Here is an 18,043-nt window from a genome sequence, read left to right as displayed (position 1 = left end):
AGGGGAAGGAGTGAGGGAGAGAAACATCAATGTGTGGTTGCCTCTAGTGCTTCCCCTGCCGGGAAATAGCCTGCAGGGAACTGGCCTGCAACCCAGGCATGTGCCCTGACTGGGAATCGAACTGTGATCCTCTGGTTCACAGGCCTGCGCTCAATCCACTGAGCTACACCAGCCAGGGCTTACTTTCTTACTTTCGCATTCTTTTTTTTACTATGCAGAATCACACATCCTCAAGAAAATCTCCATAGCTCTAACTTTTGCTCAGGCATGCAAATGTCACTGGCTATTTCCATAATCTGGATGTGGAATCAATTTTCTTGATAAATTTGGCTTTAGGCAGCTAGTTAAGAAAAAATAATAATGGGTGTGGTTTTGCTTCTTCTTTAGGTAATCCTCAGTAATACTGAATTTAATTACTAGGTCAGATGTGCTGACTGACAGCCACCTTAAGTTTCAGGCCTTTTGACCCAGATCTGGCTATGACTGAAAATAAATTACTGTGAAAGATTAAGATAGTGATGTGTCAGTTTAATCTAATTGGAGAAAGTAAACTTTATCCTAATTGTTTTCTTCCTTATTCAAAATGTAAACATAATTACCTTCTTTTCTAGGAAGCTGTTCATATGTCAGGAGCACACCAAGTCATTTACTTTTCTCTCCAAATCTTCCCATGTACATATTTAAAATACAGTTCTAAATAGTTGTGTCATTTCAGTCCATTACTTATAATAATTACATCAGATAAACTCTGTTAAGTATCTATGGTCTTTTAAAAAATTTCCCCTTGGACCTGGCTGGTGTAGCTCAGTGGATTCAGTGCGAGCCTATGAACCAAAGGATCACGGTTCAATTACCAGTCAGAGAACAGGCCTGGGTTGCAGTCCAGTTCCCAGCAGGAGATGCATGAGAGGCAACCATACATTATTTCTCTCCTTCTCTCCCTCCCTTCCCCTCTAGAGGTAAATAAATAAAATATTTAAAATAAATAAAATAAAATGTTCTGCTTGGACCTTAGCATCAAGTGGTGGCATATAACCTTTTTTCTAATTTTGTTGACTTTTAGTTTCTATTTCCATGTTTGATAGTTTAGTTCGTTCATTGAATATGTTTGTGCTTTCAGGATGTTGAAGATAAAATTCTGCATGCAATGTGACCCAAAGGTAGATATTCCCTGGTGAGGCAGTGTGACAGAAGGAATTCTGGCTATTTCAGGCAGAGAGAGATATACTTTCCATCTTAGCTATTTTTTTTAACTTACCTAAACATGTCATCTCACCTCTAAAATGGGTGCAGTGTTCACAGAATTGTTACCAGAATCTAGCTATACTATGTGGGTACGAACACTTCCTAAAGGTGCATCATAGAAAGCAAGTGCTATTGCAAGACTCATAAGTTTTTATATGTGTAAAGGGCAAAAAAAAAATCATTGTGATTTGGTATAGTAGAAAGGAGGAATCCCTTTTACTAACTTTAACTTAATTTCACTTTTTTACAAAAATGAATTTTGTTTGTTTTCATTTGAAGTACTCACTTATTCCCAGTTTACCAAGTCACTGGGTAAGCTTTGCTACTGGGCCATGGGCCTCTCTAGTTAAGAGGGTGAGCCTGGGGCCACATGGCAGGGTGCAAATCATTCTTTTATTGCTTCTTCCCTCTGTGACCTCAGACAATCTACTCGACTATGTGCTACAGTTCATTTTTGCACTCGAATAATATCACAACCTCTCTTCTAAGCTTGTTGTAAAGATAAAGGAGTTCCCTTTAAAGCATAAAACATACGGCACAGCACTTTATGCCTGGCATAAAATAAGCACTATATATGTTTTCTTTTACTATAATCATGACATTGTATAAAAACATGGAAAAACACACTTCAGCCTTCTTGTTATGATTACTTCTAACCTCTCTTCATCATCCTAGAGTTATAAATTGTGAAGGTTAAACAAGAGATTTCGTATTTACATTGATTAGTAACTGATGAAGTAGCAAAGTTTTAAAGTAGAGAATGCATGCCTTTACCATATTTTTAAGCTATCAAATTTGGAAGGTTTAGTTTTGTAGCATTAATTTGGGAGAACCTGGGATCTTAAATTTAGAACCTCATAGATAATAGAGTTGGCATAAATATCTGTTTTTGCTATTGATTATTTGAAATTCCTTCTACCTTGAGAAAATTTTGTTCTCTTCTGATTTAGTATCTGTCTACTTGGTGCTGAAATGGTCTGTTGACTAGACAACTTTGCTGTACTACTGTGTATGATAAAAATGCTTTACTGTTTGGGTGGACTTTTCATTTATTTCCAGTTGAATTGGTGCTGTACAAGAAAATGCTCTCATTATGAACCTTTAACTAATAAATTTTTGTTGATATATAAAATGCACACAGTACAGCAAAAGAACATTGACTGGCCAACATATGGTGATGAGTGGCTTTTTAATCTAAACCAGCAGGTCTTCTTAGTGTCTCCAATGTACTGTGTTTGTAATTCACAGTACATTTATAGGTGTTTAATGGATAGTGTTAACCACATCATGTCCAGCAAGAACAAAGTGGTAAACACTTGAAACTATTGGTAAGAATATTTATATAAGTCTGGTGGAAAAACAAAGTATAAATTTCAAAATGACTATGATGGTTGATTTTATGTGTCAGCTTGCCTGGGCTCTGGGGTGTCCAGATATTTGCTCAAACATTCTAGGTGGTCCGTGAGTGGGGGTTTGGATAAGATGAAGGTTTGAATTGGTAGACCGAGTAAAGCAGATTGTCGTCCCTAAGGTGAGTGGCCTTCATCCAGTCAGTTAAAGACTGAAAAGAATAAAAACAGACTAACCATTTAGTAAGTGGGACTCCTCCTGCCTGACTGCTTTGAGCTGGGACATCTGTCTTCTCCTGCTCCTGGACACGAGCTACAATATCAGCCCTTCTTGGCAATCAGGTCTTTTGACTTTCAGATCTTTCCAACAGTTCTGGTTTTGTTAAGACTCAGTTTCCATTCAGTGGTGAGGCAGTCACCACTTGTAAGGGAGTAGTTCACAAATTTGGGCAAAATTCTTTTTAATTATTTAAGACCTTTATTAACAGGTGCTTGCAGTTTGTTGACTTTTAAAAAAAAACTCAAGTTGTAAACTTTTATTACAAATTAAAAATGAGGTTCTTAAAAATCTCAGTATTTGACCAGATATGAAACAATTTAAAAACCTTTAAAGGTGTATTGAGAAAAAACAGGCTTATTTAAAAAAAAAAACAACAACACTTTTGTCATTACCAAAAAGAGACGTCTTTAGATAAAAATAATAAAAACCCCATGCTGCACAGATAATGCAGATAGTTCTAGTCATCTGGTCAATGGGCAAAAAGCAAGCACTTAAGGTCTTCAGCTCCAATCTTTTGTTCATTTCTTATTGCTGGAATTTCATATTCATTTCTTCTCATTGGATGACTAAAGTAAGCCGGCATTTACTCAGCCCCGCCCTGCTCAGCCTCGGGAGCAGACGAGTTCTCAGCTGGTGGATTGGCTGCTTTTGTCTCTTTGCCATCTTGTGGTTTAGGGTTTTCTGGGCATCTGCGTTGTGGTGGTACCTACGTTGAGGTGGCTGCTGACCTTGGGTCTCATCTCCTTGATTTTCCTTATCTTCTTCCTTGCCGTCCTCTCTAGGCTGTCTTTGGCGAGGAGGGCCCCTGCGAAATCGTGGTCTGTAGCCCCGATACATATTCTGTCTCACTGGTCTCCCTCGTTCTCCTGCACCCTGGTTGTCAGCATCCTCCATCACTTCTCCCTGCACAGGAGGGTTGGAATATTGTGGTCCACGCCCGTAGGGTCTCCGCATATAGTAAGGTGGGAACCGTCGCCTGCGGTAGGGCCGGCGCTCTTGGGCCCGGCCTTCAGGAGCACCCTCCGATCCCTCATTTCTTTTCCCCACTTCCACTATTCTGGTAATTCTGCTGGTAACTGCGTGGAGGGCCCCTGCGACGTGGATAGCGTCTACAATGGTTACGGTCTGCTGCGTATTTGCTGCCTTGTACTGGAATCCACTGGAGCACCACCAGGGCCTGTAACGTTTGCTGCCTCCGCACCCTCTTCTCCTTCAACAACGTCAAACTCCACAGTCTCTCCATCTCCTACACTGCGAAGGTGCATCCTGGGGTTATTCTTCTGTGTGGCAGTCTGGTGCACAAATACATCGTCCTTGGTGTCATTCCTGTTGATGAAACCATATCCTTTTCTTACATTGAACCATTTTACTGTTCCCAAAACCTTCGTTGAGATGACCTTCTTGTCCCCGCCAGCAGGGCCGCCGCTGCCCGTGGTGCGGGGCTTGGTGTCAGCAGCGCTGAGGGTGGGGGCGGCGGGGGGGGGGGGCGGTGCGGCAGGTGGCTGCTGGGTCTCGGCCTCCATGCTCATAGTTGCAGTGATGGTGACTGGGGCCGGCTGTGGCAGCTACGGCTCCTCCTGGGGTGTGATGGTAACTAGGCTGGTGGCGGCGGTGGAGCTGCTCAGGGCTCTCTGGGGTCAGCTCTCAGCTCCCGCTGCCGAACAAACTCAAATTTGGGCAAATTTTTAAAGTGCAGTTTGGCCCCAACCCAGAGTTTCTGGTTCAGTAGGGCTGGGGCAGGGCCCAACATTTTACAAGTCTGGCCTATGGGCATCACACTCTGAGAACTACTCAGTCTAAGGTGTTTTCTAATACAACTTTTTCATCAACCATGGGTGTTACATGCCTCATAGGTTGTATTCAGCTAGATGAAAGTAACTACTTTTGGGAAAAGATCTCGGTTGAATGGGTATCAACATGCTGTCTTTTTCTTCTTGACTTCTTTAAACAGTTAAAGGTTTGAAAGAACAGTGGATATTGTTGATGTTAAAATGCAGCAGTTGTTAGGTCCTGGTCTTTGCGTTTTGATTAAGAAAGAATTCAGACCCAAGACTCAAATACAAATGAATTACTTATTTCAAAAGTAACAGAGATAGAAAAAGTGAACCATAGAAGGAGGGAGCCATCTGGGCTGACTGCACTCAGGAACAAGTTACAGAGGCAAGAGGAGGGATCTTGGAGCTTAGGAGAAAGAAAGCAAACAAAATATGCCCGAGCAAAGGAGACAGTGAAGGCTCAGGCATACTCCAGAAAAAGAGAGAGAGAGAGAAAGAGAGCACACTGGGTCTTTTGTCTTAAGGGCTTTTATCTGGAGGTCTCAGGGAAGGATCTCAATAAAATATTCATCAGTGTTCTCTGTGTGTCTTCTCAGAATCCTGGTTGCCACTGATTGATCAGCGTTCACAGCAAAAGGTCACTAGTCATTGCAGCTGGTCCTGGTGTCAGCCATGGCATCACTCCGCCTGGCCTTGCTGTTTTACTGGACCTGGAACTAAAACACAGTTGAAGACTAAATGTTATCTCCAGTTTGACCAAAACTCCGTCACTGGGGTCAACAGACCGGAGGCTTTGTTCCTAAGATTATTTGATGAGTCAGAACCTCAGTGTCTTGAGGGCTTACTGCTTAAGGGAGTGGTTTTACAAGATCCTGTATGAAAGTCCTATAAGCTATTCTTTGGCCCCCCTGTTCCTTCTCTAAGGGCATCTATACTGCATGCCCAGTGATATGCTAGGGGAGGAAAGTGCACCCTGGGGATGAGGTCCCAGCCCAGGGTTGTCTGTCGCTAGGCACCCAGGGCTTTCTGCCCTGGTGACATTCTGTACCAGCCTGTCATGCCTACTCTGTTCATGTCTGTCCAACTGCCTACTATATCGGGTATTTCTACATAGTAAAAATGCATTTGGGAATTGCAAGCTTACATTTACCTAAGTACTTAGTCACTTGGCACTTAAAAACGATTAGAATTATGAACCACTTTTTCTGATCTGTTCATAAACAGAGAAGTTGCTTTTTTATGTACAGATTCAGTTTAGCCATCCAATTAATGTCATCACATAGAAATATAGAAGTAAAGCATGACGTCTTCCATTTTATCTTTTAGAGGCACTTCTAAATGCGCAGCTTCACAATTCGGTTTTAATCATAGACTTGGTAAAAACAATTCAGTCACTCTTTCTATATATTAGTTCTAAATAAAGCATTTAGAATCTGAAAACAATAAATATCAGATGGTTTTAGCTGTACTTATATTTTCTGTAGATTTTTTTCTTTATATAATGCCAGAAAATTTTAGTTAACATTCATTTCTTCAGGGGATAGATTATCAAGTTTAAGGGTACATCTAGTTGGTGTGTTCCCTCATTTGCCCCCTGCCTGGCTACAAAAATATGCGCTCAACAAATTTGTTAAATGAGAAATTGAAATTGGTCCATGAAATGACATTAGGGGCATGTCCATGGATTTTAATTACACCTCTGCCTTTCTCTACCACAGAAAATTAAGAGTTGATTGTAATTAGTTTATGTAGTATACATTTAAATTTCCTCTTGTTCCTTCGAGATGCAGAGTATCTCCTTGGGGGGGGGGGGAAAGTCAACTTATTGACTGTTTTCAAAGAAAAGAAATATAATTAAATATTGTTGTGCAAGCCCATGGAAGAAGTAAAGCATAGATAGGAAAGTGCTAGCAGGGTGGTTGACGCTGTTGTGTTTTCTGTCCCACTGACCTCGTTATCCCCTCATGGAACTGCCTGGACAACAGTCAGTCTTTTACACTAACCTGTGAGCTCCAAAAGGATGTGGACCAGATCTCTCCAATTCATTATTATGTTCCCAGCACTTAGAGCAGTGCCTGGCATTTGATAGGTGCTCAATACATATTGGTTTAAGGGTTAAAGGAATTAATATAAATATGAATTAGTAAAATAAAAATATGACTTTTTGCCCTGGCTGGCATGGCTCAGTGGATTGAGTGCTGACCTGTGAATTGAAAAGTCACTGGTTTGATTCCTGGTCAGGGCACATGCCTGGTTTGCAGGCTAGGTCCCTGGTTGGATGCGTGCAAGAAGCAACTGATCAAAGTTTCTCTGACATGTTAATGTTTCTTTTCTTCTCTTCCTCCCTCCTTTCCTCTCTCTCTAAAAATAAATAAATAAAATCTTTTAAAAATATGACTCTCTGCATATATTTCTTGGTAATCCACCCCAGATATGAGGTTCCTGTTTTTCCTCTCCTATTACTCGGATGATATAATTGTTCTAAGACTACCCAAATTCTCAAGCAGATTTTACACTTGCTTTCAAGAGCTGAAGTTCTTCATAAAAGCAAAATAGCATTGTTTTCATGTTATCCTTAACCTCCAAACCTACCTAGGCTTTAGATGTCCATAAAGGTTATGAAGGCACTAACAGCTTGGACCACTTCCGGCTCCCTTCCCCAGCCAGATCATCAGTGTACTATGTACAACCAGCAATAATAGCATGATGCGACAACAGAGCATGTGATGTTGCTTCGCCCTCGGTCCCATTACCCTCTTTCCCTGCTTTGCTGCCTTTGAGCTCTTTCCTGTTTCTGGCTTTGTTACCCACTGCTGAAGAGTAACTGTCTCGTGTGTGTAGAATGGCAGTGGGCTATTTGTGACACATTCCAGGTAGTGCCTTTGCTTCATATTTGAAAGTTGTGTTTTCTTTCAAGCTTTAATATGGCTTTTTAAAAAAGTTAATTTGATATTCTATGTCAAAAACTATTAAACTACTTATAATCCCTAGTTTTACTTCTAAGAATTTAAAGAAATAATCAGAAATATAAATAAAAATTTTACCATGTTCATTACAAAACTGCACTGAAATGAATACTAAGAGGGAAATGATTAAATAGAATATATTTTGTCCTGTGCTCAAAACCATGCTTATGAAGAGATTTTATGCCTCAGGAATTTAAATGTAGTTTGGTCATATTTAAGTATCAAATTATATTCATAGAATAAAGTGTGGAAGAATGAGTCATGGAAGATCATATTCCTCTTAATTGTTCATTATGAGGCTTTAATATTCTTCAAATTATAAAAATTACTTTATATAAAAAATGCTTTAAGCTTTAAGCATAGCTTGATTTTGTACAGCTTCCCTTTCCTTAGAACATGCTAGTATATACTTATTTTTACCTTAGGTATTTATTGACAACTGTTAGAAAGAATAAACTACAAAAATAAAATTTTAATATTTATCATAAAAATATAAACATTAGGCACTAACACTAACAATTCAGAGAAAAAAGTTTTTTTAATGGTGCATATATATTTCAAGATAATTAAAAATGTTAACAATCCCACTCTTAATATTTATACCAAGAAAATTATTTAGATATAGAGAAAAATGAGGGGAAAAGTAGTTCATCTTAGAATTATCAATAAAAGTAATAATCCTTTTAATTATGGATGAGTGCCTAAAATAAAGTGGATACGGAATGGCAGTGACAGTTTGGCTGCTAACAATATGGAAAGTGTTTTCATGATAATGTTTACTTTAAAAATTCAATTCTATAATTTATATGAATCAGTATCAGTATTATAATTCTGTAAAATTTATACATAGGCAGAGATAAAAAGAAAATGGGAAAATTAAGATTCATCCATTAAAAGTCAGTACTGTATACTGTTGGTGACTAGTGATGAAGTGCAAAAGAAAGGTTGGTGGGTGTGTGTGTAATTGTGTATAGACATGTGTGCATACATGTATAATGACTGTATAAATGTGGCTTCTCAATAATGTATCAATTTTCATGGTCTGCAATGAGGGACATTGAACTGGTAGACTCCGTGGTTTAACAGACACTCTGATGTAGCCTTGCACATTCTGTTCTCCATGTGTTACAAATTGAGGACTATGAAATATAATTCCTCAAATACACTGCTCATCTTCGAGTAGCCCCTGGTGACTGCTGCCATATCAGTTCCATGAATGTGTCAGGAAAACGTTAAAATGTGTCTGTTATGTGTGCTGTTGGCAGCTTTGCTGTGATTGACTTTACTTTGCAATACTAATTGTACTTTGATTTTATATCATACAATAAAATTTTCCTTTGTTTATTTTTTAGGTTCTAGTGCTTTACCCTTTTATACCTTCTCGCTATGATAAACTTTGTGTACTCATTTTGAAAGAAACCTGAAGAATATCAGAAGAAATTTTGTAGTGTAATAAGCATTAAAAGGGAAATTAGCCATGATTACTTAAACATAAGTAAAATGTATGACTCATTCCCATTATATAGCTTTGGGACCTCACACAGGTCTCCTAGTGTCTCTTCCACAGTTCAAAACACTCTGCAAAATCCTTTGTTGGACTCACCCTGCGCTGCTCTGTGGTATTTTCCTGAATCTTACTGACAGTCTAAAATCTCTTTCTTTTCAAGGGTGATTTTAGTTTGGGGGAAATCCAGAAGCCACAAGGTGACAAATCCGGGCTGTAGAGGGGGTGAGTCACCTGGGTGATGCGATGTTTCACCAAAAAACTCCACACTAGACATGGCGCATTAGGAGATGCATTGTTGTGATGAAGCTGCCAGTCACCAGTTTCCCATTTCTACAGCTGTTTTGTCTTATTGCATCTCTCAAATGATGAAGAAAATTGAGGTAGTACTCCTTATTAATTGTTTGGCCTGAAGGGGTGTACTCATGATGGACAGCACCTTCCCAACCAGAAACCACAATTAATATGATCTTGATCTTGCTGACGCTTTGCCACGTGCTGGAGAACCAAGCAGCTTCAATTGGGATGACTAGGCCTTCATAGACCCACAGTTTATCTCCAGTTATGACCTTCTTGAGGAAATCTGGTTCACTGGTAGTGATTTGAATCAAGCCATTAGCAACTGCAGTAGGATGTTTCTTCTGCTCTGGTAGCAGAAGCTCCAGAACAAATTTTGCCATGACACGTTTCATGCCAAGATTCTGTATCAAAATCTGGGACATAGTAGTTTTTGGAATCCCCAGATCAACCTCTAGTTCCTGCACTATCAGTTGCCAATCTTTGTTGATTTCATCCAGGACAACATTTGACTTCTCAGGTGTTCTGCATGTTGCAGGCCTCCCAGAATGTGGATCACATTCAACTGATCCTCATCCACATTTGAAGTGTTTGTGCCACATTTTTTGCACTGCACTTATTATTTGCATCATCCCCAAAAGCCTTTTGAATCATCTGAATAGTGTGTGCAGAGGAATATTCAAGTGTAAAGCAAAATTTGATGCACATTCCTAGCTCTACTCAGTCAGTCATTTTGAATGCAACAGCCACACAGCACATGCTACCACCCCTACCAAATAGTATAGTAAAGTGATTTTTATTCACACATGTATATTCCAGTTTACTCTCCTTGGCTGCCAGGTTATATCAATGTCCTGGAAACTGTTCTTGTTATATTATTAATGGTGGCTGGACTTTTTCCAGACAGAGTTTACATATATTAGTGGAAGGCAGTAGTGGCAATAGTATTACAGATCTTTATCAAGCACCTTTTAATCATTACTATAAGTTTCTTGAAGGCCAATAAATTGCATTTCATATATTCTAAATATCATGATTAGATAATAATATACAATACAATACACAGGGAAATGCACATGTTCAGAAAAGGTAAAAAGAAGTTTGATGGATTTTATTAAAGAGGAATGGTAATACTTGCTTTGGTAGAGATATATCAGAAAATTAAGGTGGAATTTTTATGCATTATAAAGAATTGCTAGTGTGTTGATTGCTGGTAAAGTATTTGAAGTAAAAGCGACATAGAAGCAAGAAAGCACAAGGTTTTTTTGGATCACATTAAGCTTCCTAGTTACTAGGGTGACTATAAAGGGAAAAAGTTATAGATAAAAATATAAAGGTAGAAGGACCCATGTTGAAGATTAGAAAGCAACACCAATAACTTGCCCTGCTACCTTATGTCTAACTCCATGAATATCATTAGAAATACTTTATAGTTTCTGAAATTAATTCTTTTTCTTTAAGTTAGTAAACACTTGAAAAAAACTTCATCTCGGATTTTTTTATGATACTAATGTCCACAGGTTTGTGATGACTTTCACAGGTAGACCAGTTATGTGGGTCTTCCCAACCCAAAACAGCCTAGCTCTAGCTTGGTGACCTCGTGTTGTGGTTGTTTCTTTTCTTCAATTACTTGCTCTGTCTTTTACACAGGAAGCCTAATTCTTCTCAAGTATAGGTTCCCTTGAAAACATTGCAGGTAAAAAATACTTTGAAAAATACTTTTGACATCAAGGCCACATGTGTTGGCAGAAAAAGCTGGCAGGAGCAGAACAGGTATTTGGAGTTATTATTATTAAGCAGAGGCTACAAATGAGGAATATTAATCTGATGGTGATATAAGATTGAAGTGTAACTGGGGCATCACAACAGTGTAGATGAGCGAATGGTGAGGGTCTGACCTGAAGTGCAGAGTGGGAAGGAAAGAGGCAAAAAGACGAGAGACTTGGAATCCACAAGACATGACAATGGACTGGGTGTGAAGGAGGAAAGACGCAGTGCTCATGGCTCACATCTGGATGACCAAAGAAACGGTCAGGCCATTAAAAATAAGACATTAAGAAAAATTGCTAATTCCTGTGGGCATTGCTGTTTGGGACCTGATGAGTTTCATGCCAAGAGAATTTGTGCCAATGTATTTCACAGGCAATAAAAAATGTGGAGCTTGGGAAACAACTGTGTCATCCACATTACAGATGAAATAACTTTATCCTTGATGTAGTTTAGAGATATCTCCATACGGTGATACCAAGAACCACAGAAGTAGATAAGACTGATGAAAAAACAGATATAGCAAGAAAAGAGTTAAAGGATGGGATTTATTTAACTGTGAGTATAACTTTGGGCAAATCACTTACCTGTGTCTTCTCTTCCACGCATGTGAAAAAAAATCGAATGATGGTAAACTTTCATCACAAATGTAAATGAAATAATGTATGTGAAAATAATTGGTAAAGTCTAAAGTGCTTCAAAATACTGTTGCTACTGTTGCTTTTGAGAAGAAGAAAGAAATGAAGACCCAGTAAATAAGACCAGAAGTGAAGAGAGAACAGAAAGGATTGGACACTGTCATGGACGCCACATGGGCGCCCTAGAAAAGACTCTCAGGAAACGAGTGTCAGCACCATTGGGTGTTACATTTGCAAGTCACTGGTCCCCTCTGAGAGTGCCACTTTAGTAAACACTGAACTTAGTTAAACACTGAACCAGATCTCAGGTTGAAAAACATTAGCAGGCTTTGGAAAATGGAAATTGTGGATATTTTGAAAAATTGATATCTATGTATATGTTTATATTATGAGAGAGAGAACTACAGTGGGGGTATAAAAAGTAACATTTTTCAAGGAAATTTGTCATAGAAAATATCCTAGATAACCAGGCTATTCAAGTTCATTCAATATTTGGATATTGAATACACTCATTTTTCTTAGGTAGGTTAAAAAATGCTTCTGGTAATGTCATATTATTTGTGCATATTATCTCATTACTACTTAAACTCTTTTCTTTCACTTATGGGTTTTATTTCTGTTTGAGACAGTAGATTACTCTTGAATCCATAATTCTCTGTGAACATTGTTTATATTTCATTGAACTTTTAGCATTCCATCTCTTCTGATATTAGTTACTTTCCTTTTAAAATCTTTGATAAGTGAAGTTCATATTTTCATGAGAAGGACTGTAAAATAATCAGTACAAGTGAGTTCAGGAGTAATCCCCATTTTTTCTTAAAAATCATATTGTTTTAAAATATGCAAATTGAAGAGGCATACTTGACAAAAAGAATAGAGTGGTTGTTGAATATGCTAACATGGTTTTCAATTAAATTTTGAGATAATTTAGATTTACATGCAGTTTTAAGACATAACACATATAGGTTCCATTGACCTTATATTCGGTTGCACACAGAGAATGCCCTGTGAAACAGTAGTACAGTGTTAGAACCAGGACGTTGGTACTTGCAGAGTCACATACAGACACTTCCTTTACCACAAAGATTAGTTCTGTAGCCCCCACATTTCCCTCCCTTCACCTGCTTCTTTGCCCTTGGCAAACAATGATCTCTTCTCTGTTTCTACAAATTTGTCATTTCAAAAATGTTATATGAATGAAAACAGAGAATGTAACCTTTGGGGATGGACTTTTTCTAAAAAAATAAAATTTACGTAGGATGATTCTCTCATTCAGTTTGTTCCGTGTTTTAGTAGCTTGTTCTTTTCACTGCTAGTTAGTATTTTATGGAATGGATGTACCATCGTTTGTTTAGTGATTCACTGTTTAAGGACAGACATCTGGGTCACCTCTAGTTTGGGACTATTATGAGTTAAGCTGCTATAAACATTCACGTGCAGGCTTTTGAGTGAACACAACTTTTCCTTCCTCTGGGACAAATGCCCAGTGCTGCAATTGTTGGGTTTTATGGTAGCTGTATATCCAGTATTTTTTAAACTGCCTAATTATTTTCCAGAGGGGCTGTACCATTTTACATTGTACCACCAAACTATGAGTGAGTAATCTTATTTTTCAACATCCTTAGCACAATTTTGTGTTGTCTCTGTGTTTTATTGTAGCCACTGTGATGAGTGACTCATGATATCTCATTGTGGGATTCATTTGCATTTGTGTCATCGTTAATGATTTTGAACATCTTTTAATGTGCTAACTTGCCATTGGCATATCTTTAGAAAAATGTCTCTGTCAGTGATCCACTTTATAAATGAATTATTTTATTTTTTTAGTATTTAATTGAGGTTTCAGTACTATATCTCTTTAGAGAATTCTTTATTTTTCCAGAAGCTAGTCCTTTGTCATATATGTGGTTTGCAAATATTTTCTCATACTTTGCCACACTTTGTCTTTTCAGGCTCCTGCAGGTCTTTCACAGAGCAAATGGTTCTAATTTTATGAAGTTTAGTGTATAATTTTTTCCTTCTATACTTGTACCAAGTATAAGAACTCTTTGACTGGCCCTAGATGTCAAAGGTTTTCTCATAATAGGTTTATAGTTTCACTTTACACTTAAGCCTATAGTCCATTATGAGTTAATTTTTATAAAATGTATGAGGTTTAGGTTAATTTTCATTTATTTATTGCCTATATACATAGACAATATTTATTGCCTATATATATATAACAATATACATACAATATACATAGGCAATAAATAAATCTTACTGCTCAAGCATCACTTGTTGAAAAAGCTATCTTTCTTCCATTTAATTGCATCTGCACCTATATCAGAAATCAGTTGGGCATGTTTGTGCTCCCTTTATTTTGTTTAAATTCTAATATATACTGGAGTCTGTATGTGGAAGGAGGAACATACTTATTGTTCATTGTCTTGAAAGGGAGCAGAATAATAAATAGAAATGATATTAAAACCAAAATATATATTCTCATTGTATTTGTGATTCAAAATCTATACGTCTATGCACATGTATATACAAATACAAATACATATACAGGATTACAAAGCAAAGCAGAGTTTCCCAAAATGTGTTAACCAGAGCTAGTGCCATGGGGTAGTAACATCTGCTGTGTAGGGAGAAAAGGAGGTACTGAAATACACTTGGGAAGTGTTAGTGTAAATATATTTAAACATGAATTTTGGCTATAAATTTTTCAAAGCTTTGAGTTGGCAAATTTATATTATATTATGGCTTTTCAGAAAATACAACAGTTCCAAAAAACAATTCCAATTACTTTCTTAATAAGTAATTGCATAAACCATCTTTTGGGCTAGGTGTATTCAAGACATCAGATTATGAGATGCTAATATTATCTATTTCTTTAGCAACATTAGAGTGTTTAATATGTGCCAGATATTATTTGAAGCAATTTTAAAATGTCACATTTAATCTTCATAGCACTATGAGGATGATGCTATGTTGTTGTGATCGTATTTCAGGTCAAGAAATTGGGGCACAGAAAGATCACCATGTTTCACCATGTGTAATGCACACTTTTCACCTAGATTTTTGAGGGAAAAAACAAGGATGAGCATTATACATGAGTAACTCTAATTCTGTATGTATATAAATGGTTTTAATTATTTTATTTGTGCTTATGCATTAAAAGTATAACTCTAGAAAGCAATAATGATTCTGTATGCAAAATAATATCCTGGAATATGATCATTGCTTTTGTTTCTAAATACAAATAATAAAAAAATTGAATTAAAAAGTTAAAACAAAAATTTTTCTGAAAGTTTAGGCCAAAAATGTGGGAGCACATTATAATCAGCAAAACACAGTAAGTAACTTTCCAAGGTCACCCAAATAATAAGTAACAAAGCCAGGATTTGTTCCCAGGCAGTCTGACTCAAGAATTCATGCTCTTCACATGCAAAATAACTACTATTAATTTTAATGCTAGAGATTTAAGATTGTAAACTTTCTGGTTGACCAATTAGTTCTTTTAGGTTTGGACATGGTTGCTAAAAAAACTATTAGTTTGCTTTCTCAGCTGAACAGTTTCTTGTAATTGTCAGGATATCATTATGAAGAATAATACTCATTATCTAGTACTCCCTCATTTATTTTATATCTATTTATTGAACATGTCCTCTGTTACCTGCTGAGGCTACAAAAAGAAAACTTTGACCTGAGGGCTAGTGGGATGGACTAGAGATGGGGAATGATTCAGAATCTGAGCTAGATTGGACATTTTGTATTCTTGACAACACTCCTTTGAATAAATTTTTTGTCTATTTACCACAATAGTCAAATATGATGTAAAAAAATAGTTAATGGAGAATTTCAGTGAATCAGTGATTACCACAGCATGCATTCACTAAGAGTGGAAATGAATTCATGATAGTATTTATAGAATTTAAAGGAGTTGATGATTTTGGGTATATATATATATATATAATATTTTTATATATGTAAACACTATATATACATATATTTAAAGGACAGAGTATATCAGGTGGTAGATATTAAAAGAATGGTAATTAAAAGAAATTGAAGTAATGTAAGAATAAATGTTTTGTGTTGCAATTAGTCCAAGATAACAGGTCAGTTGAGGCCATGATTTATTGGGGAAATTCAAACGTGGAAGGTCTTGAATGCTAATCTGCAGAAATGTCTATTTGTTTACCTGTTTTTCCCACTGGTTGAGGGTAGGAATCTCCTCATTACCTTGAAATATGACAAACATAAAATGAATAGTTGTTTGTTGAAAAGGAAAGGTTCATAAAGACAACTCAAACTTGTACTAATATTTTAGTGAGATGAAATACAACTTTAAATTCTGATTATTCGCTATATAAAGAAGTGTTTGCATATGCCAACTGCATAGATCATATAGTTCTGATATTTCAGAAAGTCCTTACTTCTCTTAATGAATGAGTGAATGAAGGCAAAATCGTCATTCACCAGTAGTTGATGCCTGGTTTAGTTGTTGCACAGGTGTTTGGTTTTGTTTTCTCCTCTTTTGGGTTCTGAACTCTGTTGTCTTCTCCTCTATTACATTTCACACCAGGGCAGTTGTTACTAGAAAGCTGGGATATGTTCCATTTATAACTTACCACTTTTTAAAGGATCCTCATACTCAAGATATATGCAATACTTGACCTTAGAAGTTCACAAAACAATGATAACGTTACCTTGATTTAGGGTATTTCAGGATATCTCGCTGCCTCAGGTCATCATTTTATCTTAACAAAGTACAATAAGTGTACATATATGGAGTGAACATAATCTGTTCCATTTTTCTAGTATAGAACCTCAACTCCTTGATAGCTCTAATTATTAAAAGAATCCTATTAATGGGAATTACTCTTCTTGGTTGTGTTCCTGATAATAACCCTTATATTTGTGAGTTCTTGTCTTTATAAAAGAAAACTACAAAAGCAATGTGTATTTTAGTTAAGCATTCTGTGTCTGAGATTACAGTTCTATATGCCCATAAGAATGCTTGCATACAAGTTGTTTATCTGGTTAGCAAAAGTAGTCTAATTTTTTGTCATTGTTACACTGCTTCATCCATGTAAACATCAAAAGATAAAAGAACCTTGACTTTTGATTGACTTTAAAATCAATGGCTCTGAAGTATATTATAAATAATGCATTAAACATAAATTCATCTTTGGCTGTACTGTAAAATAATAGTGCACATCTAGAGTATATTCAGCAGAAAGAGAGTTAAAAACAAAGTCCATGTAATGCCTACAGTGGGCAACCTGGAAGAGGGGAGCGGTAACATCCAGTGAATCAGAACAATGTGGGCACTGGAAGAGTTAACTTAGCAAGAAAAAGAAATCTTATTTGCTTCCCGTTACCTAAGCGAGCTATGTACAAAAGCAGAAAGTTTATATGTGTATGTATGTATCTGTATCTGTGTTTATTTTTATGTTTGGGGTTGTTGCTTGCATCGCCTGAATATAACTCAAGTGCTCAACAAGAATCTGGAGGGTCTGCATTATCACTCTAAACAAGGGTAAAAATACTTCTACTGGATCAAAACTCCTTCAGAGCCTCATGGAGGTGCTGTTTTCAGGATGTGATGATTGATTTGAAATAACATGATGTGAGAGATACTACTAAGAATCTTAAAAGATGACAGAGTGCTTTTCAGGCTTCAAGAAATATGATGAAGGTGCCTTGTCAAGGATTGCTAAAAGCCTACCCACAAGAACTCCCTGAATCACCTCTGAGAATGCATCTCTTTCTTGATGGGTTTTGAGTAGCTGCTTGGCAGTGTGAAGGTACACTATCTGGGTACAAAGAAACAAAGTGACTCTTCTATGTGTCTGTGTTTGTTAGCCAGACATCATCATGTCACTTCAAGCAGAATCATATTTAGAGCTGAGCAGGATTTAATTTTATTTCAATATACCTATATTGGTTATATCTTTTTACTATGTTTGAAGTGATTAATAGCCAGCAGCAGCCCTTAGTGAAGGGAGGACAAAGACTACTGCTGAATATCATTATTGGCTTGAAATGATAAACTTATATTTCCATTGTAACTGTCCATAAATTCTTGACCTAAACAACTCTGTGCCTGTGTACTCCCTACAGCTACTTTATTAAGGGCTCTTTCTCCTTTTACTGTTCACTCAAGAGATATTCCCAGGTCCAGCCTCCTGGATCTGGAAGCCTATTTTGCCTGCTTTCAGTTCTTTTAAT

At 37.0% G+C, this 18,043-nt stretch overlaps 1 protein-coding gene and 1 pseudogene across 3 annotated transcripts in view; one reads left to right on the top strand and one right to left on the bottom strand.

Annotated features, from left to right (window-relative positions):
- Positions 1–18,043, top strand: part of MAGI2 (membrane associated guanylate kinase, WW and PDZ domain containing 2) — a 1,409,833-nt gene that overhangs the window by 766,970 nt on the left and 624,820 nt on the right. The gene's annotated exons all lie outside the window — the stretch shown is intronic.
- Positions 3,456–4,514, bottom strand: LOC119061622 (Y-box-binding protein 1-like; annotated as a pseudogene).

The sequence above is a fragment of the Artibeus jamaicensis genome, unplaced genomic scaffold, assembly GCF_021234435.1.
Source record: "Artibeus jamaicensis isolate MK-2021 breed Jamaican fruit bat unplaced genomic scaffold, CSHL_Jam_final contig_518, whole genome shotgun sequence".
NCBI classification, from domain to species: domain Eukaryota; kingdom Metazoa; phylum Chordata; class Mammalia; order Chiroptera; family Phyllostomidae; genus Artibeus; species Artibeus jamaicensis.
This window is presented reverse-complemented; position numbering and strand designations above follow the sequence as displayed.